General features: G+C 40.4%; 36 non-coding genes across 36 annotated transcripts; 2 read left to right on the top strand and 34 right to left on the bottom strand.

Annotated features, from left to right (window-relative positions):
- The first annotated feature begins 7196 nt into the window (after positions 1 to 7196).
- LOC146970275 (U6 spliceosomal RNA) lies at positions 7197 to 7302 on the top strand. Its single transcript, XR_015038173.1, has one exon. It is a non-coding gene; the product is annotated as a U6 spliceosomal RNA (small nuclear RNA).
- A 915-nt stretch (positions 7303 to 8217) lies between these two features.
- Positions 8218 to 8320, bottom strand: LOC146970276 (U6 spliceosomal RNA). Its single transcript, XR_015038142.1, has one exon. It is a non-coding gene; the product is annotated as a U6 spliceosomal RNA (small nuclear RNA).
- A 453-nt stretch (positions 8321 to 8773) lies between these two features.
- Positions 8774 to 8876, bottom strand: LOC146970277 (U6 spliceosomal RNA). Its single transcript, XR_015038143.1, has one exon. It is a non-coding gene; the product is annotated as a U6 spliceosomal RNA (small nuclear RNA).
- Positions 8877 to 9328: 452 nt separating this feature from the next.
- LOC146970278 (U6 spliceosomal RNA) lies at positions 9329 to 9431 on the bottom strand. Its single transcript, XR_015038144.1, has one exon. It is a non-coding gene; the product is annotated as a U6 spliceosomal RNA (small nuclear RNA).
- A 454-nt stretch (positions 9432 to 9885) lies between these two features.
- Positions 9886 to 9988, bottom strand: LOC146970279 (U6 spliceosomal RNA). The gene has a single exon (XR_015038145.1). It is a non-coding gene; the product is annotated as a U6 spliceosomal RNA (small nuclear RNA).
- A 452-nt stretch (positions 9989 to 10440) lies between these two features.
- LOC146970280 (U6 spliceosomal RNA) lies at positions 10441 to 10543 on the bottom strand. The gene has a single exon (XR_015038146.1). It is a non-coding gene; the product is annotated as a U6 spliceosomal RNA (small nuclear RNA).
- A 454-nt stretch (positions 10544 to 10997) lies between these two features.
- LOC146970281 (U6 spliceosomal RNA) lies at positions 10998 to 11100 on the bottom strand. The gene has a single exon (XR_015038147.1). It is a non-coding gene; the product is annotated as a U6 spliceosomal RNA (small nuclear RNA).
- A 453-nt stretch (positions 11101 to 11553) lies between these two features.
- On the bottom strand, positions 11554 to 11656 carry LOC146970282 (U6 spliceosomal RNA). Its single transcript, XR_015038148.1, has one exon. It is a non-coding gene; the product is annotated as a U6 spliceosomal RNA (small nuclear RNA).
- A 453-nt stretch (positions 11657 to 12109) lies between these two features.
- On the bottom strand, positions 12110 to 12212 carry LOC146970283 (U6 spliceosomal RNA). Its single transcript, XR_015038149.1, has one exon. It is a non-coding gene; the product is annotated as a U6 spliceosomal RNA (small nuclear RNA).
- Positions 12213 to 12664: 452 nt separating this feature from the next.
- On the bottom strand, positions 12665 to 12767 carry LOC146970284 (U6 spliceosomal RNA). Its single transcript, XR_015038151.1, has one exon. It is a non-coding gene; the product is annotated as a U6 spliceosomal RNA (small nuclear RNA).
- A 453-nt stretch (positions 12768 to 13220) lies between these two features.
- On the bottom strand, positions 13221 to 13323 carry LOC146970285 (U6 spliceosomal RNA). Its single transcript, XR_015038161.1, has one exon. It is a non-coding gene; the product is annotated as a U6 spliceosomal RNA (small nuclear RNA).
- A 453-nt stretch (positions 13324 to 13776) lies between these two features.
- On the bottom strand, positions 13777 to 13879 carry LOC146970286 (U6 spliceosomal RNA). Its single transcript, XR_015038163.1, has one exon. It is a non-coding gene; the product is annotated as a U6 spliceosomal RNA (small nuclear RNA).
- Positions 13880 to 14331: 452 nt separating this feature from the next.
- On the bottom strand, positions 14332 to 14434 carry LOC146970287 (U6 spliceosomal RNA). The gene has a single exon (XR_015038164.1). It is a non-coding gene; the product is annotated as a U6 spliceosomal RNA (small nuclear RNA).
- Positions 14435 to 14885: 451 nt separating this feature from the next.
- On the bottom strand, positions 14886 to 14988 carry LOC146970288 (U6 spliceosomal RNA). Its single transcript, XR_015038165.1, has one exon. It is a non-coding gene; the product is annotated as a U6 spliceosomal RNA (small nuclear RNA).
- A 453-nt stretch (positions 14989 to 15441) lies between these two features.
- LOC146970289 (U6 spliceosomal RNA) lies at positions 15442 to 15544 on the bottom strand. The gene has a single exon (XR_015038166.1). It is a non-coding gene; the product is annotated as a U6 spliceosomal RNA (small nuclear RNA).
- Positions 15545 to 15995: 451 nt separating this feature from the next.
- On the bottom strand, positions 15996 to 16098 carry LOC146970290 (U6 spliceosomal RNA). Its single transcript, XR_015038167.1, has one exon. It is a non-coding gene; the product is annotated as a U6 spliceosomal RNA (small nuclear RNA).
- A 451-nt stretch (positions 16099 to 16549) lies between these two features.
- On the bottom strand, positions 16550 to 16652 carry LOC146970291 (U6 spliceosomal RNA). Its single transcript, XR_015038168.1, has one exon. It is a non-coding gene; the product is annotated as a U6 spliceosomal RNA (small nuclear RNA).
- A 453-nt stretch (positions 16653 to 17105) lies between these two features.
- Positions 17106 to 17208, bottom strand: LOC146970292 (U6 spliceosomal RNA). The gene has a single exon (XR_015038169.1). It is a non-coding gene; the product is annotated as a U6 spliceosomal RNA (small nuclear RNA).
- A 453-nt stretch (positions 17209 to 17661) lies between these two features.
- On the bottom strand, positions 17662 to 17764 carry LOC146970293 (U6 spliceosomal RNA). The gene has a single exon (XR_015038170.1). It is a non-coding gene; the product is annotated as a U6 spliceosomal RNA (small nuclear RNA).
- Positions 17765 to 18216: 452 nt separating this feature from the next.
- Positions 18217 to 18319, bottom strand: LOC146970294 (U6 spliceosomal RNA). Its single transcript, XR_015038171.1, has one exon. It is a non-coding gene; the product is annotated as a U6 spliceosomal RNA (small nuclear RNA).
- A 454-nt stretch (positions 18320 to 18773) lies between these two features.
- On the bottom strand, positions 18774 to 18876 carry LOC146970295 (U6 spliceosomal RNA). The gene has a single exon (XR_015038172.1). It is a non-coding gene; the product is annotated as a U6 spliceosomal RNA (small nuclear RNA).
- Positions 18877 to 19329: 453 nt separating this feature from the next.
- LOC146970296 (U6 spliceosomal RNA) lies at positions 19330 to 19432 on the bottom strand. Its single transcript, XR_015038174.1, has one exon. It is a non-coding gene; the product is annotated as a U6 spliceosomal RNA (small nuclear RNA).
- A 453-nt stretch (positions 19433 to 19885) lies between these two features.
- On the bottom strand, positions 19886 to 19988 carry LOC146970297 (U6 spliceosomal RNA). The gene has a single exon (XR_015038175.1). It is a non-coding gene; the product is annotated as a U6 spliceosomal RNA (small nuclear RNA).
- A 452-nt stretch (positions 19989 to 20440) lies between these two features.
- Positions 20441 to 20543, bottom strand: LOC146970298 (U6 spliceosomal RNA). Its single transcript, XR_015038176.1, has one exon. It is a non-coding gene; the product is annotated as a U6 spliceosomal RNA (small nuclear RNA).
- A 453-nt stretch (positions 20544 to 20996) lies between these two features.
- LOC146970299 (U6 spliceosomal RNA) lies at positions 20997 to 21099 on the bottom strand. The gene has a single exon (XR_015038177.1). It is a non-coding gene; the product is annotated as a U6 spliceosomal RNA (small nuclear RNA).
- Positions 21100 to 21553: 454 nt separating this feature from the next.
- On the bottom strand, positions 21554 to 21656 carry LOC146970300 (U6 spliceosomal RNA). The gene has a single exon (XR_015038178.1). It is a non-coding gene; the product is annotated as a U6 spliceosomal RNA (small nuclear RNA).
- Positions 21657 to 22108: 452 nt separating this feature from the next.
- LOC146970301 (U6 spliceosomal RNA) lies at positions 22109 to 22212 on the bottom strand. Its single transcript, XR_015038187.1, has one exon. It is a non-coding gene; the product is annotated as a U6 spliceosomal RNA (small nuclear RNA).
- A 453-nt stretch (positions 22213 to 22665) lies between these two features.
- On the bottom strand, positions 22666 to 22768 carry LOC146970302 (U6 spliceosomal RNA). The gene has a single exon (XR_015038179.1). It is a non-coding gene; the product is annotated as a U6 spliceosomal RNA (small nuclear RNA).
- Positions 22769 to 23221: 453 nt separating this feature from the next.
- Positions 23222 to 23324, bottom strand: LOC146970303 (U6 spliceosomal RNA). Its single transcript, XR_015038180.1, has one exon. It is a non-coding gene; the product is annotated as a U6 spliceosomal RNA (small nuclear RNA).
- A 452-nt stretch (positions 23325 to 23776) lies between these two features.
- Positions 23777 to 23879, bottom strand: LOC146970304 (U6 spliceosomal RNA). Its single transcript, XR_015038181.1, has one exon. It is a non-coding gene; the product is annotated as a U6 spliceosomal RNA (small nuclear RNA).
- A 452-nt stretch (positions 23880 to 24331) lies between these two features.
- LOC146970305 (U6 spliceosomal RNA) lies at positions 24332 to 24434 on the bottom strand. The gene has a single exon (XR_015038182.1). It is a non-coding gene; the product is annotated as a U6 spliceosomal RNA (small nuclear RNA).
- A 453-nt stretch (positions 24435 to 24887) lies between these two features.
- LOC146970306 (U6 spliceosomal RNA) lies at positions 24888 to 24990 on the bottom strand. The gene has a single exon (XR_015038183.1). It is a non-coding gene; the product is annotated as a U6 spliceosomal RNA (small nuclear RNA).
- Positions 24991 to 25417: 427 nt separating this feature from the next.
- LOC146970307 (U6 spliceosomal RNA) lies at positions 25418 to 25520 on the bottom strand. Its single transcript, XR_015038185.1, has one exon. It is a non-coding gene; the product is annotated as a U6 spliceosomal RNA (small nuclear RNA).
- A 453-nt stretch (positions 25521 to 25973) lies between these two features.
- Positions 25974 to 26074, bottom strand: LOC146970308 (U6 spliceosomal RNA). Its single transcript, XR_015038184.1, has one exon. It is a non-coding gene; the product is annotated as a U6 spliceosomal RNA (small nuclear RNA).
- Positions 26075 to 26533: 459 nt separating this feature from the next.
- LOC146970309 (U6 spliceosomal RNA) lies at positions 26534 to 26636 on the bottom strand. Its single transcript, XR_015038186.1, has one exon. It is a non-coding gene; the product is annotated as a U6 spliceosomal RNA (small nuclear RNA).
- A 425-nt stretch (positions 26637 to 27061) lies between these two features.
- LOC146970310 (U6 spliceosomal RNA) lies at positions 27062 to 27164 on the top strand. Its single transcript, XR_015038192.1, has one exon. It is a non-coding gene; the product is annotated as a U6 spliceosomal RNA (small nuclear RNA).
- Positions 27165 to 27265: the final 101 nt, after the last annotated feature.

Genomic DNA, 27265 nt, shown 5'->3' on the forward strand with positions numbered 1-27265 from the left:
TTTTCAGTGTTTTTAAAGTCAGATCTTACTAACACATCCATCTGCTGTAGTTTTTGAAGTAGTAATAAGCTATGCGATGGGCACATCTGATAACACCCATGTGTCAAATCTTAAGTGTTGTCATTACCTCATGTATTTCGTTTGTGTTAGTCTTAGTGTGTGTGTGTGTGTGTGTGTGTGTGTGTTTGTTTGTTTTTTTTTTAATTACCTCATGAGTTGTTCTTGTTTTCGTTTTCCTGTCTTGGTCATGTTCGTCTGCGGCCAAATGAAATGAATCTCTGCTCCAAACCTCAGACAACGTGCTGCACACCTCGGAGGAACCGTTTTGAGACTGTTAGAAAAATATATTCATCTTCCTCAGGGGTCGAAGCTTCTCTGAATTATTATTTTTTTTCCTTTTTTTTTTCTTTCTCAACTCGAGTGTCCTCCCTTGTTTTAAACTCATGAATGCCTCAGAATGGAAAAATAAGATCAAAAACATTGGAGCACAGCTGTTTTATCCTAAGGGAGCGAGCGGAAAACGGAAGCCGAACAGTCGTACTGGACATTTTGAACTCTTTGAAGATTTTTTGGGACGAGCGTCTCGTCCCCCCCCCACCCCCCCACCCCCCGGGGGAACTACCTCTCAGGTATCCAGTAAGCTTCTTTGAAATATTTTCTCTAATTTGAGAGGCAAGCTATCCAGCTAGCTATCATGGACATATTCCTGGATTTTTTTTTTTCTGTTTGTTCGTTTGTTTTTAAATTGTAAAAAAAAAATTCAGAGTTACTCCTTTGCCAGTGCCAGGGGCATTGACGGATGCTGTCTGGAGTTGCAATGTTACACATTCTTGATTTTAAACTGTGTTTGAAGCGTGTGTGTTTGTGTGAGTGTGGACGTGTGTGTGTGTGTGTGTGCCAGAATTGAAGACTTAAATGATTTGAAATGGATAGCGAGTGTAAGAATCATGGACAGGTATTTGGGCTTTATCCTTGCGAGGGCCATACTTGAGTAAGCAACATGTCTGTTTTTTGTTTAGTTTTTTTTTAATTTTCATGGGTGTTTGTTCAGTTGACTCAACCGGACACCAGTCCCCCAGATACCTCAGTCACTGTACGTCATGCAAGGAGAGCTCAAATGGTTGCCTTTGTCTCAAATGCAATGCCATAAGTTGTACCATAACATGAATACCATACATTGAATGTCCGTTATGCTGCTGTGACTATTCCAGGATACTCAAGGATTTGTAGATGTACATGTATTCTTTGTTAATATAACGCTAACATGTGATAACTATCCATGATATTATGTGAGGCTAATATTCTGTTTTTGTGTTTTTGACTGGGTAAGCCCTCAGCTGCTTACTCCTCCAGACTGACCTCAGATATTCTGACAAGTACCTCAGGCTTTTTCTACATGTATATCAAGTTGTGTTATGTATTTTATTGTGTTTTTAGTAGTTGAGATATTTTATTGCCGGTTGGGCCTCTGTGTCTGTGGAGATTTTTCTTTTTTTTTTTTCTTCTTTTTCTTTTTTTTTTTCTCGAATAGAGCCTGACCAGTTGTCACGGTGTTAATGCTGTACAAACCTAAAAGAAGAGAGGCAGATTCTTGTAAATAGATGTGCACACACACACAGTTTCAGAACACTAATCTGTTTTATTAAAAACAAACATAAAAAAAAACAAAACAAAAAAACTAAATCAGGGCATTTACAGTTCTCATGTCACAGAAACAGAAAGGGATTCCTCAGTTCCACCTCTACATATTTTAAACTCGCCCTGTGAGATATATGATTTATTATGAATAATGGTATCATCAGTTGTCTGGATCAGAAGCTGTGTAGGTAGCACTCGCATCACAAATCTTAGTATCATCATCCCCAATAAAATAGAAATAAAAGACAGATAAAAAAATTTAAAAATACAAAAAAATCCTAATGGTTTGGGGGGCAGGTGGCTTCTGTGATTGTCCACTTGTTTGTAATGCCAGTTTGAACAGTATTACCTCAATATTAACCCGCTGATGTGATGTTCAGACCTGTTCAGTGATAGTTTAGCCACGTTGGACGACACACAGGCTCATCTGTTGTGCTTTGATTAGTGCTGTGGAAAGATGGTGAATTTTTTTGACCGTGGTCTGTAACGCTTTGCCTGTGCAGTTTTTGGTAAAGAACACGTGGAACAAAACAAAAAAAACAACAGCATCAATACAGAACAATGTTTTGAGTGTTTGGGAATCATTTGACGTGTCTATAACCACATTGATTGATTGACGTTTGATAATGCAGCCCCATTAGGACTAATGTAAAACAGTGGCATGCGTGTGGTCCAAGGGTCCAGCAATATTTATTATACAGCAATATTTGAATCTCGTAGTTCAAGTCATTAAACTCAGCTGTGACTTAGCAGTTTTCTTCTGCGGATCAGTGACGTACAGTACATCTCACCACACACACACACACACATCCACCTTGGATCATGTTCTGATTCATCTCTTTGTGTGTGAGCTGTACGTGAGCCAGGTGTTTTCACGTAATGTGCCAGAAAAAAAACCAACAACGACGATCGTGTAGGAAAACACTGCTGGGATCAGTGGTAACCTCCAAATGCTGTCTTTAACACCCAGCTCTTCTGAACAGAAAAACCAGTTACCTCATGCAGTACTTCGTTAGTAACACTAACATGGAGTCAGTCTCATCTTCAAAAACAAAGAAAAAAAAAAAAAACGATTTAAAAAAAAAAAAAAAAAAGGAAAGTATCAATTATCGTGTATATATTTACTTGACAAAATGTAAAGGGTTTCTTCCTTTTCATGTGTGAATCCTGTGAAAGCAAAGCCTTTTTATTTTGATTTACAGTCAACATATTGTTCATTTCTTGTAGCGTGAATGGATGTTGGACTGATCTGTGTGACCCTCCCTGTTTATGTGAACTGTGTGTGTGTGTGAGAGTGTGTGCGCGTGTGTGTGTGTGAAGTGTATGTTGGTTGGTTTCACTAAAACAGTACGAATGAAAACTTTATCTGTGAGTTGAAATGCTTAGAAATATAAACTAGATGAGAATACATCCATCTTTTTGTATATTGAAATAAAGACAAACACTGATTAACCATGATAATGAACTGCTTTGATATTTTTGTGTTACAATCCATACATACTGGCAAGAGTTTTCAAATCTAGATATGCCAGCAGGATACTTTGTGTACAGACATTTAAAGCAGAAGTAAGCGATCCGGTCGATTTGGCTAATGCTGCGTTCCAGGCAGGCTTTTGAAACCGTAAATTACAGCTTCAAGTCACGACTTACGACTTTGTAGCGTTCCAGGCAACCCACTCGTGTTTTTCCGACCTGTGTTACCTGTGAAAGTCACTATAACGGCCACTCGTAACTTCTGACCGGTGAACTCGTACCAGATCGAACTGGTACGACTTCACAGGTCAGAAAAACACGAGTTACGGGTTGCCTTGAACGCACCATAAGTTCTTGTCAGCCGATGGAGTTAGCAGCCCCCGCCCTCGTCATGGATCTATTGGTCCTCGTCCCTACGTCACCACATTCAGGCGCATCCCTTAGCTGCACACACAGCCCTTCATGCCGTTCTCTCTCCTCATTGGATAAAACTTGTAGGATACGAGAAATGTTTTCTCTTCGGCTCAGAGCAGAGCAGAGTGACTGACAGACCTGTGTTTCGGTCCAAACACTCTATGTAAGTGATTGCTGTCGGAAGATATAACTATTTAAGACTTAAATTAACACAAAAATATCGCTTACTTCTGCTTTAAAGTAGTCCTTCTCAAAGGTGAGTACAAGTCCAAGTTCCAAGTTACTGTAGCCTGTTAAAAGAGGACTATAGTGCATGTAAGATTGCCAATTTGTAATTTTGGACTTAAAACACACACTGGTGTTTAATGTGTCTTGTGGTGAGGGTAAAAAATTCTGTAGGAATACTGTTTGATCTATAAAAGTTTGGTTAGTCTAGTCCAAATAGTCTCTGAGTAACTTAGAAAAATGTGTTGCAACTGTCCCCAGTCTCCCCTACTTAGAGACTACCGGTATTTGGACTAGGCCAAAGGCTTAACAAACTTTTATAGATGGCTACATGTGTTTGCTAATTAGCCCTACCATTAAAAGGTGGTTACATATGATCCTATCACAGAGACAGAGGTTTTCATTCATAGGCCGGATCAGGATTGCACTTTGCTTTGAACAACTGGAATAAAATTAAGACGGATTAAGTTAAAAAAGTAAGAGTGTGGGAGTGAGTATGAAAAGCCTCTGTGGAGTTATCAACGTCCTGTATCAAATCATGAATGCTGTGCAGTGAAGACGCCAACGGCTTCCTCCTCTCAGAGAATCCATGAGGAGCCAAAAACGCTGACAGACCTGAGAGACACATGTGAAAGGCAGAAAACTACAGTGCATAAATAACACAAGACACAAACTAAAATACAAGTTATGATACTTTTCCATCAGAAATCACAAGAAGACTCTTACCTGCTTTATTTTTGCACAAGTTCCCTCCTGCGTCTCAATGTTTCCTTGGGTTGGAGTTAGTTACTTTGGTTTCTCCACAACAGGCTGGGCAGTTAGTAAACAGAAACATCAGATGGCTTTGGCACACAGTGAACTTGTCAGCAGCCCTGAAAAACTAAAATGACCTATTAATTTGCACCATGACACATCATGGGCTGTGCCTGGAAAGCTCGGATAATAAGAGGTCAATCTTATACAATGATGTGACTTCATACATTCAATGGCTGGTTTACTACATATACCCTTGTCCAACCTGCAATCCCATACAACAGCTCTGTCACAGAATGTGTTAAAGTGTGTTAAAAATGCGACATAATTTTTTTTCGGAGCGAGGTCGATTTTTCTGAGCTTTCGCCCGGCGAATAAACGCATCAACCAATCATGTGCCGTGAAGAAGAGGTAGGCCACGTCACATCCCTCACGCCAGAACACACACAGCTGTTTCCCACAACAGACGGTGGCCGCACAGTCTCTCACAGGAAAAAAGTTTCACCGTCTTTGCTCTGATCTCTGCCAGTCAGCCTCCACCTGCCGTCTCTCTGGCGTACGGTCGCACCGCAAGTACACACACGGACACACACACACACACACTCACACGGGCGCATGGACACGTGCTTGGCCGCTAATGTAAACAATAAATAACCTGTGTCTCGGAGGAGAGGAGGAGGAGGAGGGGGTAAGTGGAAAGAGGAGAGGAGGAGGAGGAGAAAATAGCAATAGAGTGTGTTCATACTGTCAGGACAGTGATCAGATATTGATCAGTGATCAGACAGTGAGCTGCTGTGTTGAGTAAAGTTGGTGACAAGACGACAGTGGCATAATAACGTAGTGAATACGTGAGGGAGATTAAAGACATGACGTGGAGGCGAAGAACCTCCCGTCGCAAAGCGAAACTTTGGAATCTAATCGTCACATCTGTCGCATATTCGCGTCGCCGCCGGTGTGAATGGTTTTGATGCGAAATATTTGGCCGCGAATATTTCGCAATTTCGTGTCGTTTATTCGTTACGTCCGTAGGTTTATTTGAAATGGGACCTCACATATTCATGAACATACAAGAAAACACAACATTTAATTGCATGTCTCCCAAATCCTTTAAAATATACATTAGGAATGTTTTAACTGTGTAAACAGGGTCACTGGGCTCTAACTAAACTTGACACTTCTTATATTGGCAAACTGAGTGCCTCTATACAAGATAGGTTGTGCAAAAAACTTTGCGGGTGGGAGATGTAGCTACTGGCTAATAAGAAACTGATATCTTTGCATTTAGAGCAAATGGAGCAAATAATAAGAAACTGAGGAGGACCATTACAACTGCATGTGTTCACGTGACGCGTGCCTTTCAATATAAGTTATTTTTCAAAATAAAAGACATGTCCAACATCAGATGTGCATTAAATATTATTTACTTTTTTGACCGGCTGTCCGCGACCCATCCAGAACGGGTCCGCGACCCACTTTTGGGTCCCGACCCACCAGTTGAGAACATAGGGTTGAGAACCACTGGTCTACTGCATAACTTTATCCAGAGCAGACACTTCTCTGGGTTGAGATGTGGCTTGGGAAAAGGTAAAAAAAAAAAAAAATACACAAATGGCGATGGTGTAGAACGGGTAGCCTATCTACGATGTATTAACCATAGGTATTAACCACAGGTATTAACCAAACGGCTGAACACCAACGATGCCTCATCACTGATACTACTGTGTGACACAGCGCCCCTCACTCCACAAACTGGTCTTACACTGCCGCCTTGTGACAGATGTTGGGAACTGCAGTTGAATCAGATACTCTACTTCTATCCAGATAAACCACGACAAGCTGCGGACAGCGAACAGTCAGAACGTCTGCGAACGTTAGTTGTCGTTTCCAAGGAGATCTGTGCCTGAAATCTCGCAAGAGTGTGTTGTTGAGACAGAGACAGGTCTTGAACAAAGTTCATTTTCTCCTGATTTGTCCGTCTGAAATTTGCCATTTTAGTGTCAGAATCTTCAGAGGAGATGTGGCTTGTGAAAAATGACTCCAACATTTTTTTTTTTTACTTCCGTGACTCTGGAGCAAAAGAATCAATAATCGACCATAATCTTTGTTCACGTTCACTTCTCTCATTGAAGTCAATAGACTCAAAACTAGTCCCCTGAAGGGGGCGGAGTCGTGGAGAAACCCACGTGACACAGATACAGGAAGCTGGCTCTCATGGGCCGTCTTGTTTCTAAACCGTCTTTGGTTGAACGTTTTTAAAGGAAAGACGCAGCCAGAAGAGATTTTCCCCACCGTTTACTATCGTTTCATGTTATAAATGGAATCAGTAGTAGTATTTTGAAACGACACAAACATCAAAGGTGAAAATGAAGCCACAGTATGCGAAGTTTTTCCTCTCAGACCGAGGGTGGGTGTGGATTTAAGGGGCATAAATTTCCCATCAGCCCCTTCGGTGCGCGAGAAGATAGATATAGATAAACATAGATTAACCAAATGAAAGTGCTAATAATAAAACAACATCATCATATGTAACGAATTTAACACATTATCGTAAACTTTGTGTGGTGCATTTTCTGACGTTTGTTAATGTTATATGAACCAAAATATTGACCATGACGTCACGGAAGGCCGACACCATGATGGAAACAAGCTCTGACTGCAGGGGTATATATACAGTACAGTCATATGATATTTTTGTGTTACTTCGGTAACACATATACTAAAATTGGAACGATACAGAGAAGATTAGCATGGCCCCTGCGCAAGGATGACACGCAAATTCGTGAAGCGTTCCTCATTTAGCGTTTTTGCGCATTTTTTTGGCGTTTTTGCGCATTTTTAAAAAAAAAATTGACATTTTTTTTTATTTTTTGGGAATTTTTTAGGAAACTTAGCATGGCTCCTGTGCAAGGATAACACGCAAATCCTCCTCTAGCGTTTTTGCGCATTTTTTAGCGTTTTTGCGCATTTTTAAAAAAAAATTAGAATTTTTTTAAAAAAGATTTTTAAATTTTTTTTAAATTTTTTAGGAAACTTAGCATGGCTCCTGTGCAAGGATGACACGCAAATCCTCCTCTAGCGTTTTTGCGCATTTTTTTTAATTTAAAAAAAATATATAAAAATTTTTTATTTTTTTATTTTTTTAGGAAACTTTTTTTAAAATCATATTTGAGACATTATACAAACATGACATCATACAAACATGAAGCTAACCATAAATCTAACCCAAACCAGAGAATTTCTAGTACGTATTGAGTCATAAACTTAGATAAACATAGACTTCCATACAGCAGCCATCTTTGTTTCCTGTGAGCCAGCGCCGCTACCGTCGGCCTCCAGCAGGTGGCTTCCAACATTACAAATCACATTTTGAACACGGTAGTAAAAACACAGCTGATATAAACGTGTTTTCAATATAAGAGTGTCTTTACGGCAGACCCTCGGATACGCACGCAAATTCGTGAAGCGTTCCTCATTTTCGTTTATCTGCTTGAGTTGTATTGTTAATTTACAGTTATGTACAGTTTAAAAAAAAAAAAAAAACGTCAAAAATCTTTGAAAATCGGCTCTGGCCCGATTTCGACCAAACTTCTGCGTTGGGCTGCAGTAGCGGAGCTCCGCCACAGGGGGCGCAGTGGGCTGGGAGGGAGGCAGCAGCCAGAGCTGCTCTGATGGAGTCTCAAACTGTACATAGCAACAAAATTGAGGCAAATACACAAAAATGAGGAACGCTTCACGAATTTGCCTTTCATCCGAGGCACCAGCACAATCTTCTCTGTATCGTTCCAATTTCATGAAATGTGTTTTTCCACAATAACATGTTGTGAAAATATGAAAATGTTTGATTTTTTGGTCAAAAAAAACTTTTCAGACACCCGCGAACATTAAAAATCTTTGAAAAGATTTGAGGAACGCTTCACGTGAAGCGTTCCTCATTTTTGTTTATTTTATGAGAAACGCTTCACGAATTTGAAATTCGTAAAGCATTCCTCATCCTGAGGATGACACGCAAACTCGTGAAGCGTTCCTCATTTTCGTTTATCTGCGTGAGTTGTATTGTTAATTTACAGTTATGTACAGTTTAAAAAATAAAAAAAAACGTCAAAAATCTTTGAAAATCGGCTCTGGCCCGATTTCGACCAAACTTCTGCGTTGGGCTGCAGTAGCGGAGCTCCGCCACAGGGGGCGCAGTGGGCTGGGAGGGAGGCAGCAGCCAGAGCTGCTCTGATGGAGTCTCAAACTGTACATAGCAACAAAATTGAGGCAAATACACAAAAATGAGGAACGCTTCACGAATTTGCCTTTCATCCGAGGCACCAGCACAATCTTCTCTGTATCGTTCCAATTTCATGAAATGTGTTTTTCCACAATAACATGTTGTGAAAATGTGAAAATGTTTGATTTTTGGTCAAAAAAACTTTTCAGACACCCGCGAGCATTAAAAATCTTTGAAAAGATTTGAGGAACGCTTCACGTGAAGCGTTCCTCATTTTTGTTTATTTTATGAGAAACGCTTCACGAATTTGAAATTCGTAAAGCATTCCTCATCCTGAGGATGACACGCAAATTCGTGAAGCGTTCCTCATTTTCGTTTATCTGCTTGAGTTGTATTGTTAATTTACAGTTATGTACAGTTTAAAAAAAAAACAAAAAACGTCAAAAATCTTTGAAAATCGGCTCTGGCCCGATTTCGACCAAACTTCTGCGTTGGGCTGCAGTAGCGGAGCTCCGCCACAGGGGGCGCAGTGGGCTGGGAGGGAGGCAGCAGCCAGAGCTGCTCTGATGGAGTCTCAAACTGTACATAGCAACAAAATTGAGGCAAATACACAAAAATGAGGAACGCTTCACGAATTTGCCTTTCATCCGAGGCACCAGCACAATCTTCTCTGTATCGTTCCAATTTCATGAAATGTGTTTTTCCACAATAACATGTTGTGAAAATATGAAAATGTTTGATTTTTGGTCAAAAAAAAACTTTTCAGACACCCGCGAACATTAAAAATCTTTGAAAAGATTTGAGGAACGCTTCACGTGAAGCGTTCCTCATTTTTGTTTATTTTATGAGAAACGCTTCACGAATTTGAAATTCTTAAAGCATTCCTCATCCTGAGGATGACACGCAAATTCGTGAAGCGTTCCTCATTTTCGTTTATCTGCGTGAGTTGTATTGTTAATTTACAGTTATGTACAGTTTAAAAAATAAAAAAAGACCGTCAAAAATCTTTGAAAATCGGCTCTGGCCCGATTTCGACCAAACTTCTGCGTTGGGCTGCAGTAGCGGAGCTCCGCCACAGGGGGCGCAGTGGGCTGGGAGGGAGGCAGCAGCCAGAGCTGCTCTGATGGAGTCTCAAACTGTACATAGCAACAAAATTGAGGCAAATACACAAAAATGAGGAACGCTTCACGAATTTGCCTTTCATCCGAGGCACCAGCACAATCTTCTCTGTATCGTTCCAATTTCATGAAATGTGTTTTTCCACAATAACATGTTGTGAAAATGTGAAAATGTTTGATTTTTGGTCAAAAAAAACTTTTCAGACACCCGCGAACATTAAAAATCTTTGAAAAGATTTGAGGAACGCTTCACGTGAAGCGTTCCTCATTTTTGTTTATTTTATGAGAAACGCTTCACGAATTTGAAATTCGTAAAGCATTCCTCATCCTGAGGATGACACGCAAATTCGTGAAGCGTTCCTCATTTTCGTTTATCTGCGTGAGTTGTATTGTTAATTTACAGGTATGTACAGTTTAAAAAAAAAAAAAAAACGTCAAAAATCTTTGAAAATCGGCTCTGGCCCGATTTCGACCAAACTTCTGCGTTGGGCTGCAGTAGCGGAGCTCCGCCACAGGGGGCGCAGTGGGCTGGGAGGGAGGCAGCAGCCAGAGCTGCTCTGGTGGAGTCTCAAACTGTACATAGCAACAAAATTGAGGCAAATACACAAAAATGAGGAACGCTTCACGAATTTGCCTTTCATCCGAGGCACCAGCACAATCTTCTCTGTATCGTTCCAATTTCATGAAATGTGTTTTTCCACAATAACATGTTGTGAAAATGTGAAAATGTTTGATTTTTGGTCAAAAAAAACTTTTCAGACACCCGCGAACATTAAAAATCTTTGAAAAGATTTGAGGAACGCTTCACGTGAAGCGTTCCTCATTTTTGTTTATTTTATGAGAAACGCTTCACGAATTTGAAATTCGTAAAGCATTCCTCATCCTGAGGATGACACGCAAATTCGTGAAGCGTTCCTCATTTTCGTTTATCTGCTTGAGTTGTATTGTTAATTTACAGTTATGTACAGTTTAAAAAAAAAAAAAAAAAACGTCAAAAATCTTTGAAAATCGGCTCTGGCCCGATTTCGACCAAACTTCTGCGTTGGGCTGCAGTAGCGGAGCTCCGCCACAGGGGGCGCAGTGGGCTGGGAGGGAGGCAGCAGCCAGAGCTGCTCTGATGGAGTCTCAAACTGTACATAGCAACAAAATTGAGGCAAATACACAAAAATGAGGAACGCTTCACGAATTTGCCTTTCATCCGAGGCACCAGCACAATCTTCTCTGTATCGTTCCAATTTCATGAAATGTGTTTTTCCACAATAACATGTTGTGAAAATGTGAAAATGTTTGATTTTTGGTCAAAAAAAACTTTTCAGACACCCGCGAACATTAAAAATCTTTGAAAAGATTTGAGGAACGCTTCACGTGAAGCGTTCCTCATTTTTGTTTATTTTATGAGAAACGCTTCACGAATTTGAAATTCGTAAAGCATTCCTCATCCTGAGGATGACACGCAAATTCGTGAAGCGTTCCTCATTTTCGTTTATCTGCGTGAGTTGTATTGTTAATTTACAGTTATGTACAGTTTAAAAAAAAAAAAAAAAACGTCAAAAATCTTTGAAAATCGGCTCTGGCCCGATTTCGACCAAACTTCTGCGTTGGGCTGCAGTAGCGGAGCTCCGCCACAGGGGGCGCAGTGGGCTGGGAGGGAGGCAGCAGCCAGAGCTGCTCTGGTGGAGTCTCAAACTGTACATAGCAACAAAATTGAGGCAAATACACAAAAATGAGGAACGCTTCACGAATTTGCCTTTCATCCGAGGCACCAGCACAATCTTCTCTGTATCGTTCCAATTTCATGAAATGTGTTTTTCCACAATAACATGTTGTGAAAATGTGAAAATGTTTGATTTTTGGTCAAAAAAAACTTTTCAGACACCCGCGAACATTAAAAATCTTTGAAAAGATTTGAGGAACGCTTCACGTGAAGCGTTCCTCATTTTTGTTTATTTTATGAGAAACGCTTCACGAATTTGAAATTCGTAAAGCATTCCTCATCCTGAGGATGACACGCAAATTCGTGAAGCGTTCCTCATTTTCGTTTATCTGCTTGAGTTGTATTGTTAATTTACAGTTATGTACAGTTTAAAAAAAAAAAAAAAAACGTCAAAAATCTTTGAAAATCGGCTCTGGCCCGATTTCGACCAAACTTCTGCGTTGGGCTGCAGTAGCGGAGCTCCGCCACAGGGGGCGCAGTGGGCTGGGAGGGAGGCAGCAGCCAGAGCTGCTCTGATGGAGTCTCAAACTGTACATAGCAACAAAATTGAGGCAAATACACAAAAATGAGGAACGCTTCACGAATTTGCCTTTCATCCGAGGCACCAGCACAATCTTCTCTGTATCGTTCCAATTTCATGAAATGTGTTTTTCCACAATAACATGTTGTGAAAATGTGAAAATGTTTGATTTTTGGTCAAAAAAAACTTTTCAGACACCCGCGAACATTAAAAATCTTTGAAAAGATTTGAGGAACGCTTCACGTGAAGCGTTCCTCATTTTTGTTTATTTTATGAGAAACGCTTCACGAATTTGAAATTCGTAAAGCATTCCTCATCCTGAGGATGACACGCAAATTCGTGAAGCGTTCCTCATTTTCGTTTATCTGCGTGAGTTGTATTGTTAATTTACAGTTATGTACAGTTTAAAAAATAAAAAAAAACGTCAAAAATCTTTGAAAATCGGCTCTGGCCCGATTTCGACCAAACTTCTGCGTTGGGCTGCAGTAGCGGAGCTCCGCCACAGGGGGCGCAGTGGGCTGGGAGGGAGGCAGCAGCCAGAGCTGCTCTGGTGGAGTCTCAAACTGTACATAGCAACAAAATTGAGGCAAATACACAAAAATGAGGAACGCTTCACGAATTTGCCTTTCATCCGAGGCACCAGCACAATCTTCTCTGTATCGTTCCAATTTCATGAAATGTGTTTTTCCACAATAACATGTTGTGAAAATGTGAAAATGTTTGATTTTTGGTCAAAAAAAACTTTTCAGACACCCGCGAACATTAAAAATCTTTGAAAAGATTTGAGGAACGCTTCACGTGAAGCGTTCCTCATTTTTGTTTATTTTATGAGAAACGCTTCACGAATTTGAAATTCGTAAAGCATTCCTCATCCTGAGGATGACACGCAAATTCGTGAAGCGTTCCTCATTTTCGTTTATCTGCGTGAGTTGTTTTGTTAATTTACAGTTATGTACAGTTTAAAAAAAAATAAAAAAACGTCAAAAATCTTTGAAAATCGGCTCTGGCCCGATTTCGACCAAACTTCTGCGTTGGGCTGCAGTAGCGGAGCTCCGCCACAGGGGGCGCAGTGGGCTGGGAGGGAGGCAGCAGCCAGAGCTGCTCTGATGGAGTCTCAAACTGTACATAGCAACAAAATTGAGGCAAATACACAAAAATGAGGAACGCTTCACGAATTTGCCTTTCATCCGAGGCACCAGCACAATCTTCTCTGTATCGTTCCAATTTCATGAAATGTGTTTTTCCACAATAACATGTTGTGAAAATGTGAAAATGTTTGATTTTTGGTCAAAAAAAACTTTTCAGACACCCGCGAACATTAAAAATCTTTGAAAAGATTTGAGGAACGCTTCACGTGAAGCGTTCCTCATTTTTGTTTATTTTATGAGAAACGCTTCACGAATTTGAAATTCGTAAAGCATTCCTCATCCTGAGGATGACACGCAAATTCGTGAAGCGTTCCTCATTTTCGTTTATCTGCGTGAGTTGTATTGTTAATTTACAGTTATGTACAGTTTAAAAAAAAAAAAAAAAACGTCAAAAATCTTTGAAAATCGGCTCTGGCCCGATTTCGACCAAACTTCTGCGTTGGGCTGCAGTAGCGGAGCTCCGCCACAGGGGGCGCAGTGGGCTGGGAGGGAGGCAGCAGCCAGAGCTGCTCTGATGGAGTCTCAAACTGTACATAGCAACAAAATTGAGGCAAATACACAAAAATGAGGAACGCTTCACGAATTTGCCTTTCATCCGAGGCACCAGCACAATCTTCTCTGTATCGTTCCAATTTCATGAAATGTGTTTTTCCACAATAACATGTTGTGAAAATGTGAAAATGTTTGATTTTTGGTCAAAAAAAACTTTTCAGACACCCGCGAACATTAAAAATCTTTGAAAAGATTTGAGGAACGCTTCACATGAGGCGTTCCTCATTTTTGTTTATTTTATGAGAAACGCTTCAAGAATTTGAAATTCGTAAAGCATTCCTCATCCTGAGGATGACACGCAAATTCGTGAAGCGTTCCTCATTTTCGTTTATCTGCGTGAGTTGTATTGTTAATTTACAGTTATGTACAGTTTAAAAAATAAAAAAAAACGTCAAAAATCTTTGAAAATCGGCTCTGGCCCGATTTCGACCAAACTTCTGCGTTGGGCTGCAGTAGCGGAGCTCCGCCACAGGGGGCGCAGTGGGCTGGGAGGGAGGCAGCAGCCAGAGCTGCTTTGATGGAGTCTCAAACTGTACATAGCAACAAAATTGAGGCAAATACACAAAAATGAGGAACGCTTCACGAATTTGCCTTTCATCCGAGGCACCAGCACAATCTTCTCTGTATCGTTCCAATTTCATGAAATGTGTTTTTCCACAATAACATGTTGTGAAAATGTGAAAATGTTTGATTTTTGGTCAAAAAAAACTTTTCAGACACCCGCGAACATTAAAAATCTTTGAAAAGATTTGAGGAACGCTTCACATGAGGCGTTCCTCATTTTTGTTTATTTTATGAGAAACGCTTCAAGAATTTGAAATTCGTAAAGCATTCCTCATCCTGAGGATGACACGCAAATTCGTGAAGCGTTCCTCATTTTCGTTTATCTGCGTGAGTTGTATTGTTAATTTACAGTTATGTACAGTTTAAAAAAAAAAAAGAACGTCAAAAATCTTTGAAAATCGGCTCTGGCCCGATTTCAACCAAACTTCTGCGTTGGGCTGCAGTAGCGGAGCTCCGCCACAGGGGGCGCAGTGGGCTGGGAGGGAGGCAGCAGCCAGAGCTGCTCTGATGGAGTCTCAAACTGTACATAGCAACAAAATTGAGGCAAATACACAAAAATGAGGAACGCTTCACGAATTTGCCTTTCATCCGAGGCACCAGCACAATCTTCTCTGTATCGTTCCAATTTCATGAAATGTGTTTTTCCACAATAACATGTTGTGAAAATGTGAAAATGTTTGATTTTTGGTCAAAAAAAACTTTTCAGACACCCGCGAACATTAAAAATCTTTGAAAAGATTTGAGGAACGCTTCACGTGAAGCGTTCCTCATTTTTGTTTATTTTATGAGAAACGCTTCACGAATTTGAAATTCGTAAAGCATTCCTCATCCTGAGGATGACACGCAAATTCGTGAAGCGTTCCTCATTTTCGTTTATCTGCGTGAGTTGTATTGTTAATTTACAGTTATGTACAGTTTAAAAAATTAAAAAAAAACGTCAAAAATCTTTGAAAATCGGCTCTGGCCCGATTTCGACCAAACTTCTGCGTTGGGCTGCAGTAGCGGAGCTCCGCCACAGGGGGCGCAGTGGGCTGGGAGGGAGGCAGCAGCCAGAGCTGCTCTGATGGAGTCTCAAACTGTACATAGCAACAAAATTGAGGCAAATACACAAAAATGAGGAACGCTTCACGAATTTGCCTTTCATCCGAGGCACCAGCACAATCTTCTCTGTATCGTTCCAATTTCATGAAATGTGTTTTTCCACAATAACATGTTGTGAAAATGTGAAAATGTTTGATTTTTGGTCAAAAAAAACTTTTCAGACACCCGCGAACATTAAAAATCTTTGAAAAGATTTGAGGAACGCTTCACGTGAAGCGTTCCTCATTTTTGTTTATTTTATGAGAAACGCTTCACGAATTTGAAATTCGTAAAGCATTCCTCATCCTGAGGATGACACGCAAATTCGTGAAGCGTTCCTCATTTTCGTTTATCTGCGTGAGTTGTATTGTTAATTTACAGTTATGTACAGTTTAAAAAAAAAAAAAAAACGTCAAAAATCTTGAAAATCGGCTCTGGCCCGATTTCGACCAAACTTCTGCGTTGGGCTGCAGTAGCGGAGCTCCGCCACAGGGGGCGCAGTGGGCTGGGAGGGAGGCAGCAGCCAGAGCTGCTCTGGTGGAGTCTCAAACTGTACATAGCAACAAAATTGAGGCAAATACACAAAAATGAGGAACGCTTCACGAATTTGCCTTTCATCCGAGGCACCAGCACAATCTTCTCTGTATCGTTCCAATTTCATGAAATGTGTTTTTCCACAATAACATGTTGTGAAAATGTGAAAATGTTTGATTTTTGGTCAAAAAAAACTTTTCAGACACCCGCGAACATTAAAAATCTTTGAAAAGATTTGAGGAACGCTTCACATGAAGCGTTCCTCATTTTTGTTTATTTTATGAGAAACGCTTCAAGAATTTGAAATTCGTAAAGCATTCCTCATCCTGAGGATGACACGCAAATTCGTGAAGCGTTCCTCATTTTCGTTTATCTGCGTGAGTTGTATTGTTAATTTACAGTTATGTACAGTTTAAAAAATAAAAAAAAACGTCAAAAATCTTTGAAAATCGGCTCTGGCCCGATTTCGACCAAACTTCTGCGTTGGGCTGCAGTAGCGGAGCTCCGCCACAGGGGCGCAGTGGGCTGGGAGGGAGGCAGCAGCCAGAGCTGCTCTGATGGAGTCTCAAACTGTACATAGCAACAAAATTGAGGCAAATACACAAAAATGAGGAACGCTTCACGAATTTGCCTTTCATCCGAGGCACCAGCACAATCTTCTCTGTATCGTTCCAATTTCATGAAATGTGTTTTTCCACAATAACATGTTGTGAAAATGTGAAAATGTTTGATTTTTGGTCAAAAAAAACTTTTCAGACACCCGCGAACATTAAAAATCTTTGAAAAGATTTGAGGAACGCTTCACGTGAAGCGTTCCTCATTTTTGTTTATTTTATGAGAAACGCTTCACGAATTTGAAATTCGTAAAGCATTCCTCATCCTGAGGATGACACGCAAATTCGTGAAGCGTTCCTCATTTTCGTTTATCTGCTTGAGTTGTTTTGTTAATTTACAGTTATGTACAGTTTAAAAAAAAATAAAAAAACGTCAAAAATCTTTGAAAATCGGCTCTGGCCCGATTTCGACCAAACTTCTGCGTTGGGCTGCAGTAGCGGAGCTCCGCCACAGGGGGCGCAGTGGGCTGGGAGGGAGGCAGCAGCCAGAGCTGCTCTGATGGAGTCTCAAACTGTACATAGCAACAAAATTGAGGCAAATACACAAAAATGAGGAACGCTTCACGAATTTGCCTTTCATCCGAGGCACCAGCACAATCTTCTCTGTATCGTTCCAATTTCATGAAATGTGTTTTTCCACAATAACATGTTGTGAAAATGTGAAAATGTTTGATTTTTGGTCAAAAAAAACTTTTCAGACACCCGCGAACATTAAAAATCTTTGAAAATATTTGAGGAACGCTTCACGTGAAGCGTTCCTCATTTTTGTTTATTTTATGAGAAACGCTTCACGAATTTGAAATTCGTAAAGCATTCCTCATCCTGAGGATGACACGCAAATTCGTGAAGCGTTCCTCATTTTCGTTTATCTGCGTGAGTTGTTTTGTTAATTTACAGTTAAGTACAGTTTAAAAAAATAAAAAAAAACGTCAAAAATCTTTGAAAATCGGCTCTGGCCCGATTTCGACCAAACTTCTGCGTTGGGCTGCAGTAGCGGAGCTCCGCCACAGGGGGCGCAGTGGGCTGGGAGGGAGGCAGCAGCCAGAGCTGCTCTGATGGAGTTTCAAACTGTACATAGCAACAAAATTGAGGCAAATACACAAAAATGAGGAACGCTTCACGAATTTGCCTTTCATCCGAGGCACCAGCACAATCTTCTCTGTATCGTTCCAATTTCATGAAATGTGTTTTTCCACAATAACATGTTGTGAAAATGCGAAAATGTTTGATTTTTGGTCAAAAAAAACTTTTCAGACACCCGCGAACATTAAAAATCTTTGAAAAGATTTGAGGAACGCTTCACATGAGGCGTTCCTCATTTTTGTTTATTTTATGAGAAACGCTTCACGAATTTGAAATTCGTAAAGCATTCCTCATCTTGAGGATGACACGCAAATTCGTGAAGCGTTCCTCATTTTCGTTTATCTGCGTGAGTTGTATTGTTAATTTACAGTTATGTACAGTTTAAAAAAAAATAAAAAACGTCAAAAATCTTTGAAAATCGGCTCTGGCCCGATTTCGACCAAACTTCTGCGTTGGGCTGCAGTAGCGGAGCTCCGCCACAGGGGGCGCAGTGGGCTGGGAGGGAGGCAGCAGCCAGAGCTGCTCTGATGGAGTCTCAAACTGTACATAGCAACAAAATTGAGGCAAATACACAAAAATGAGGAACGCTTCACGAATTTGCCTTTCATCCGAGGCACCAGCACAATCTTCTCTGTATCGTTCCAATTTCATGAAATGTGTTTTTCCACAATAACATGTTGTGAAAATGTGAAAATGTTTGATTTTTGGTCAAAAAAAAACTTTTCAGACACCCGCGAACATTAAAAATCTTTGAAAAGATTTGAGGAACGCTTCACGTGAAGCGTTCCTCATTTTTGTTTATTTTATGAGAAACGCTTCACGAATTTGAAATTCGTAAAGCATTCCTCATCCTGAGGATGACACGCAAATTCGTGAAGCGTTCCTCATTTTCGTTTATCTGCGTGAGTTGTATTGTTAATTTACAGTTATGTACAGTTTAAAAAATAAAAAAAGACCGTCAAAAATCTTTGAAAATCGGCTCTGGCCCGATTTCGACCAAACTTCTGCGTTGGGCTGCAGTAGCGGAGCTCCGCCACAGGGGGCGCAGTGGGCTGGGAGGGAGGCAGCAGCCAGAGCTGCTCTGGTGGAGTCTCAAACTGTACATAGCAACAAAATTGAGGCAAATACACAAAAATGAGGAACGCTTCACGAATTTGCCTTTCATCCGAGGCACCAGCACAATCTTCTCTGTATCGTTCCAATTTCATGAAATGTGTTTTTCCACAATAACATGTTGTGAAAATGTGAAAATGTTTGATTTTTGGTCAAAAAAAACTTTTCAGACACCCGCGAACATTAAAAATCTTTGAAAAGATTTGAGGAACGCTTCACGTGAAGCGTTCCTCATTTTTGTTTATTTTATGAGAAACGCTTCACGAATTTGAAATTCGTAAAGCATTCCTCATCCTGAGGATGACACGCAAATTCGTGAAGCGTTCCTCATTTTCGTTTATCTGCGTGAGTTGTTTTGTTAATTTACAGTTATGTACAGTTTAAAAAAAAATAAAAAAACGTCAAAAATCTTTGAAAATCGGCTCTGGCCCGATTTCGACCAAACTTCTGCGTTGGGCTGCAGTAGCGGAGCTCCGCCACAGGGGGCGCAGTGGGCTGGGAGGGAGGCAGCAGCCAGAGCTGCTCTGATGGAGTCTCAAACTGTACATAGCAACAAAATTGAGGCAAATACACAAAAATGAGGAACGCTTCACGAATTTGCCTTTCATCCGAGGCACCAGCACAATCTTCTCTGTATCGTTCCAATTTCATGAAATGTGTTTTTCCACAATAACATGTTGTGAAAATGTGAAAATGTTTGATTTTTGGTCAAAAAAAACTTTTCAGACACCCGCGAACATTAAAAATCTTTGAAAAGATTTGAGGAACGCTTCACATGAAGCGTTCCTCATTTTTGTTTATTTTATGAGAAACGCTTCAAGAATTTGAAATTCGTAAAGCATTCCTCATCCTGAGGATGACACGCAAATTCGTGAAGCGTTCCTCATTTTCGTTTATCTGCGTGAGTTGTATTGTTAATTTACAGTTATGTACAGTTTAAAAAAAAATAAAAAAACGTCAAAAATCTTTGAAAATCGGCTCTGGCCCGATTTCGACCAAACTTCTGCGTTGGGCTGCAGTAGCGGAGCTCCGCCACAGGGGGCGCAGTGGGCTGGGAGGGAGGCAGCAGCCAGAGCTGCTCTGGTGGAGTCTCAAACTGTACATAGCAACAAAATTGAGGCAAATACACAAAAATGAGGAACGCTTCACGAATTTGCCTTTCATCCGAGGCACCAGCACAATCTTCTCTGTATCGTTCCAATTTCATGAAATGTGTTTTTCCACAATAACATGTTGTGAAAATGTGAAAATGTTTGATTTTTGGTCAAAAAAAACTTTTCAGACACCCGCGAACATTAAAAATCTTTGAAAAGATTTGAGGAACGCTTCACGTGAAGCGTTCCTCATTTTTGTTTATTTTATGAGAAACGCTTCACGAATTTGAAATTCGTAAAGCATTCCTCATCCTGAGGATGACACGCAAATTCGTGAAGCGTTCCTCATTTTCGTTTATCTGCGTGAGTTGTTTTGTTAATTTACAGTTATGTACAGTTTAAAAAAAATAAAAAAACGTCAAAAATCTTTGAAAATCGGCTCTGGCCCGATTTCGACCAAACTTCTGCGTTGGGCTGCAGTAGCGGAGCTCCGCCACAGGGGGCGCAGTGGGCTGGGAGGGAGGCAGCAGCCAGAGCTGCTCTGATGGAGTCTCAAACTGTACATAGCAACAAAATTGAGGCAAATACACAAAAATGAGGAACGCTTCACGAATTTGCCTTTCATCCGAGGCACCAGCACAATCTTCTCTGTATCGTTCCAATTTCATGAAATGTGTTTTTCCACAATAACATGTTGTGAAAATGTGAAAATGTTTGATTTTTGGTCAAAAAAAACTTTTCAGACACCCGCGAACATTAAAAATCTTTGAAAAGATTTGAGGAACGCTTCACATGAAGCGTTCCTCATTTTTGTTTATTTTATGAGAAACGCTTCAAGAATTTGAAATTCGTAAAGCATTCCTCATCCTGAGGATGACACGCAAATTCGTGAAGCGTTCCTCATTTTCGTTTATCTGCGTGAGTTGTATTGTTAATTTACAGTTATGTACAGTTTAAAAAAAAATAAAAAAACGTCAAAAATCTTTGAAAATCGGCTCTGGCCCGATTTCGACCAAACTTCTGCGTTGGGCTGCAGTAGCGGAGCTCCGCCACAGGGGGCGCAGTGGGCTGGGAGGGAGGCAGCAGCCAGAGCTGCTCTGGTGGAGTCTCAAACTGTACATAGCAACAAAATTGAGGCAAATACACAAAAATGAGGAACGCTTCACGAATTTGCCTTTCATCCGAGGCACCAGCACAATCTTCTCTGTATCGTTCCAATTTCATGAAATGTGTTTTTCCACAATAACATGTTGTGAAAATGTGAAAATGTTTGATTTTTGGTCAAAAAAAACTTTTCAGACACCCGCGAACATTAAAAATCTTTGAAAAGATTTGAGGAACGCTTCACATGAAGCGTTCCTCATTTTTGTTTATTTTATGAGAAACGCTTCAAGAATTTGAAATTCGTAAAGCATTCCTCATCCTGAGGATGACACGCAAATTCGTGAAGCGTTCCTCATTTTCGTTTATCTGCGTGAGTTGTATTGTTAATTTACAGTTATGTACAGTTTAAAAAAAAAATAAAAAAACGTCAAAAATCTTTGAAAATCGGCTCTGGCCCGATTTCGACCAAACTTCTGCGTTGGGCTGCAGTAGCGGAGCTCCGCCACAGGGGGCGCAGTGGGCTGGGAGGGAGGCAGCAGCCAGAGCTGCTCTGGTGGAGTCTCAAACTGTACATAGCAACAAAATTGAGGCAAATACACAAAAATGAGGAACGCTTCACGAATTTGCCTTTCATCCGAGGCACCAGCACAATCTTCTCTGTATCGTTCCAATTTCATGAAATGTGTTTTTCCACAATAACATGTTGTGAAAATGTGAAAATGTTTGATTTTTGGTCAAAAAAAACTTTTCAGACACCCGCGAACATTAAAAATCTTTGAAAAGATTTGAGGAACGCTTCACGTGAAGCGTTCCTCATTTTTGTTTATTTTATGAGAAACGCTTCAAGAATTTGAAATTCGTAAAGCATTCCTCATCCTGAGGATGACACGCAAATTCGTGAAGCGTTCCTCATTTTCGTTTATCTGCTTGAGTTGTATTGTTAATTTACAGTTATGTACAGTTAAAAAAATAAAAAAAAACGTCAAAAATCTTTGAAAATCGGCTCTGGCCCGATTTCGACCAAACTTCTGCGTTGGGCTGCAGTAGCGGAGCTCCGCCACAGGGGGCGCAGTGGGCTGGGAGGGAGGCAGCAGCCAGAGCTGCTCTGATGGAGTCTCAAACTGTACATAGCAACAAAATTGAGGCAAATACACAAAAATGAGGAACGCTTCACGAATTTGCCTTTCATCCGAGGCACCAGCACAATCTTCTCTGTATCGTTCCAATTTCATGAAATGTGTTTTTTCCACAATAACATGTTGTGAAAATGTGAAAATGTTTGATTTTTGGTCAAAAAAAACTTTTCAGACACCCGCGAACATTAAAAATCTTTGAAAAGATTTGAGGAACGCTTCACATGAAGCGTTTCCTCATTTTTGTTTATTTTATGAGAAACGCTTCAAGAATTTGAAATTCGTAAAGCATTCCTCATCCTGAGGATGACACGCAAATTCGTGAAGCGTTCCTCATTTTCGTTTATCTGCGTGAGTTGTATTGTTAATTTACAGTTATGTACAGTTTAAAAAATAAAAAAAAACGTCAAAAATCTTTGAAAATCGGCTCTGGCCCGATTTCGACCAAACTTCTGTGTTGGGCTGCAGTAGCGGAGCTCCGCCACAGGGGGCGCAGTGGGCTGGGAGGGAGGCAGCAGCCAGAGCTGCTCTGATGGAGTCTCAAACTGTACATAGCAACAAAATTGAGGCAAATACACAAAAATGAGGAACGCTTCACGAATTTGCCTTTCATCCGAGGCACCAGCACAATCTTCTCTGTATCGTTCCAATTTCATGAAATGTGTTTTTCCACAATAACATGTTGTGAAAATGTGAAAATGTTTGATTTTTGGTCAAAAAAAACTTTTCAGACACCCGCGAACATTAAAAATCTTTGAAAAGATTTGAGGAACGCTTCACGTGAAGCGTTCCTCATTTTTGTTTATTTTATGAGAAACGCTTCACGAATTTGAAATTCGTAAAGCATTCCTCATCCTGAGGATGACACGCAAATTCGTGAAGCGTTCCTCATTTTCGTTTATCTGCTTGAGTTGTATTGTTAATTTACAGTTATGTACAGTTTAAAAAAAAATAAAAAAACGTCAAAAATCTTTGAAAATCGGCTCTGGCCCGATTTCGACCAAACTTCTGCGTTGGGCTGCAGTAGCGGAGCTCCGCCACAGGGGGCGCAGTGGGCTGGGAGGGAGGCAGCAGCCAGAGCTGCTCTGATGGAGTCTCAAACTGTACATAGCAACAAAATTGAGGCAAATACACAAAAATGAGGAACGCTTCACGAATTTGCCTTTCATCCGAGGCACCAGCACAATCTTCTCTGTATCGTTCCAATTTCATGAAATGTGTTTTTCCACAATAACATGTTGTGAAAATGTGAAAATGTTTGATTTTTGGTCAAAAAAAACTTTTCAGACACCCGCGAACATTAAAAATCTTTGAAAATATTTGAGGAACGCTTCACGTGAAGCGTTCCTCATTTTTGTTTATTTTATGAGAAACGCTTCACGAATTTGAAATTCGTAAAGCATTCCTCATCCTGAGGATGACACGCAAATTCGTGAAGCGTTCCTCATTTTCGTTTATCTGCGTGAGTTGTTTTGTTAATTTACAGTTATGTACAGTTTAAAAAAAAATAAAAAACGTCAAAAATCTTTGAAAATCGGCTCTGGCCCGATTTCGACCAAACTTCTGCGTTGGGCTGCAGTAGCGGAGCTCCGCCACAGGGGGCGCAGTGGGCTGGGAGGGAGGCAGCAGCCAGAGCTGCTCTGATGGAGTCTCAAACTGTACATAGCAACAAAATTGAGGCAAATACACAAAAATGAGGAACGCTTCACGAATTTGCCTTTCATCCGAGGCACCAGCACAATCTTCTCTGTATCGTTCCAATTTCATGAAATGTGTTTTTCCACAATAACATGTTGTGAAAATGTGAAAATGTTTGATTTTTGGTCAAAAAAAACTTTTCAGACACCCGCGAACATTAAAAATCTTTGAAAAGATTTGAGGAACGCTTCACATGAAGCGTTCCTCATTTTTGTTTATTTTATGAGAAACGCTTCAAGAATTTGAAATTCGTAAAGCATTCCTCATCCTGAGGATGACACGCAAATTCGTGAAGCGTTCCTCATTTTCGTTTATCTGCGTGAGTTGTATTGTTAATTTACAGTTATGTACAGTTAAAAAAATAAAAAAAAACGTCAAAAATCTTTGAAAATCGGCTCTGGCCCGATTTCGACCAAACTTCTGCGTTGGGCTGCAGTAGCGGAGCTCCGCCACAGGGGGCGCAGTGGGCTGGGAGGGAGGCAGCAGCCAGAGCTGCTCTGATGGAGTCTCAAACTGTACATAGCAACAAAATTGAGGCAAATACACAAAAATGAGGAACGCTTCACGAATTTGCCTTTCATCCGAGGCACCAGCACAATCTTCTCTGTATCGTTCCAATTTCATGAAATGTGTTTTTCCACAATAACATGTTGTGAAAATGTGAAAATGTTTGATTTTTGGTCAAAAAAAACTTTTCAGACACCCGCGAACATTAAAAATCTTTGAAAAGATTTGAGGAACGCTTCACATGAAGCGTTCCTCATTTTTGTTTATTTTATGAGAAACGCTTCAAGAATTTGAAATTCGTAAAGCATTCCTCATCCTGAGGATGACACGCAAATTCGTGAAGCGTTCCTCATTTTCGTTTATCTGCGTGAGTTGTATTGTTAATTTACAGTTATGTACAGTTTAAAAAATAAAAAAAGACCGTCAAAAATCTTTGAAAATCGGCTCTGGCCCGATTTCGACCAAACTTCTGTGTTGGGCTGCAGTAGCGGAGCTCCGCCACAGGGGGCGCAGTGGGCTGGGAGGGAGGCAGCAGCCAGAGCTGCTCTGATGGAGTCTCAAACTGTACATAGCAACAAAATTGAGGCAAATACACAAAAATGAGGAACGCTTCACGAATTTGCCTTTCATCCGAGGCACCAGCACAATCTTCTCTGTATCGTTCCAATTTCATGAAATGTGTTTTTCCACAATAACATGTTGTGAAAATGTTTGATTTTTGGTCAAAAAAACTTTTCAGACACCGGCGAACATTAAAAATCTTTGAAAAGATAAGCGTTCCTCATTTTTGTTTATTTTATGAGAAACGCTTCACGAATTTGAAATTCGTAAAGCATTCCTCATCCTGAGGATGACACGCAAATTCGTGAAGCGTTCCTCATTTTCGTTTATCTGCTTGAGTTGTATTGTTAATTTACAGTTATGTACAGTTTAAAAAAAAATAAAAAAAACGTCAAAAATCTTTGAAAATCGGCTCTGGCCCGATTTCGACCCAAACTTCTGCGTTGGGCTGCAGTAGCGGAGCTCCGCCACAGGGGGCGCAGTGGGCTGGGAGGGAGGCAGCAGCCAGAGCTGCTCTGATGGAGTCTCAAACTGTACATAGCAACAAAATTGAGGCAAATACACAAAAATGAGGAACGCTTCACGAATTTGCCTTTCATCCGAGGCACCAGCACAATCTTCTCTGTATCGTTCCAATTTCATGAAATGTGTTTTTCCACAATAACATGTTGTGAAAATGTGAAAATGTTTGATTTTTGGTCAAAAAAAACTTTTCAGACACCCGCGAACATTAAAAATCTTTGAAAAGATTTGAGGAACGCTTCACGTGAAGCGTTCCTCATTTTTGTTTATTTTATGAGAAACGCTTCAAGAATTTGAAATTCGTAAAGCATTCCTCATCCTGAGGATGACACGCAAATTCGTGAAGCGTTCCTCATTTTCGTTTATCTGCGTGAGTTGTATTGTTAATTTACAGTTATGTACAGTTTAAAAAATAATAAAAAAACGTCAAAAATCTTTGAAAATCGGCTCTGGCCCGATTTCGACCAAACTTCTGCGTTGGGCTGCAGTAGCGGAGCTCCGCCACAGGGGGCGCAGTGGGCTGGGAGGGAGGCAGCAGCCAGAGCTGCTCTGATGGAGTCTCAAACTGTACATAGCAACAAAATTGAGGCAAATACACAAAAATGAGGAACGCTTCACGAATTTGCCTTTCATCCGAGGCACCAGCACAATCTTCTCTGTATCGTTCCAATTTCATGAAATGTGTTTTTCCACAAAAACATGTTGTGAAAATGTGAAAATGTTTGATTTTGTGGTCAAAAAAAAACTTTTCAGACACCCGCGAACATTAAAAATCTTTGAAAAGATTTGAGGAACGCTTCACGTGAAGCGTTCCTCATTTTTGTTTATTTTATGAGAAACGCTTCACGAATTTGAAATTCGTAAAGCATTCCTCATCCTGAGGATGACACGCAAATTCGTGAAGCGTTCCTCATTTTCGTTTATCTGCTTGAGTTGTATTGTTAATTTACAGTTATGTACAGTTAAAAAAAATAAATAAAAAAACGTCAAAAATCTTTGAAAATCGGCTCTGGCCCGATTTCGACCAAACTTCTGCGTTGGGCTGCAGTAGCGGAGCTCCGCCACAGGGGGCGCAGTGGGCTGGGAGGGAGGCAGCAGCCAGAGCTGCTCTGATGGAGTCTCAAACTGTACATAGCAACAAAATTGAGGCAAATACACAAAAATGAGGAACGCTTCACGAATTTGCCTTTCATCCGAGGCACCAGCACAATCTTCTCTGTATCGTTCCAATTTCATGAAATGTGTTTTTCCACAATAACATGTTGTGAAAATGTGAAAAAGTTTGATTTTTGGTCAAAAAAAACTTTTCAGACACCCGCGAACATTAAAAATCTTTGAAAAGATTTGAGGAACGCTTCACGTGAAGCGTTCCTCATTTTTGTTTATTTTATGAGAAACGCTTCACGAATTTGAAATTCGTAAAGCATTCCTCATCCTGAGGATGACACGCAAATTCGTGAAGCGTTCCTCATTTTCGTTTATCTGCGTGAGTTGTATTGTTAATTTACAGTTATGTACAGTTTAAAAAAAAAAAAATTTTTTAAGTATCATCAAATAACTAACATTTTTTTGGATACTTTGAGCTCATTCTTCCATCCGTTGATGTGGGGCTTCACCCTGAGGTATTTGCATCCAGTTGTTTAGAGTTAGAGGCAAAACGTTTTCACATTTTCACATTTTCACAACATGTTATTGGGGAACAACACATTTACTGACACTGGAACAATACAGAGAAGATTGTGCTGGTGCCTAGGATGACACGCAAATTCGTGAAGCGTTCCTCTTTTTTTTTTCTTTGCCTCAATCTTGTTGTTATGTAGAGTTAGAGACTCCATCAGAGCAGCTCTGGCTGCTGCCTCCCACTCAGCCCACTGCGCCCCCTGTGGCGGA

This window comes from Trachurus japonicus, chromosome 17, assembly GCF_045865225.1.
Source record: "Trachurus japonicus isolate A0001 chromosome 17, Traja_1.0".
NCBI classification, from domain to species: Eukaryota; Metazoa; Chordata; class Actinopteri; order Carangiformes; family Carangidae; genus Trachurus; species Trachurus japonicus.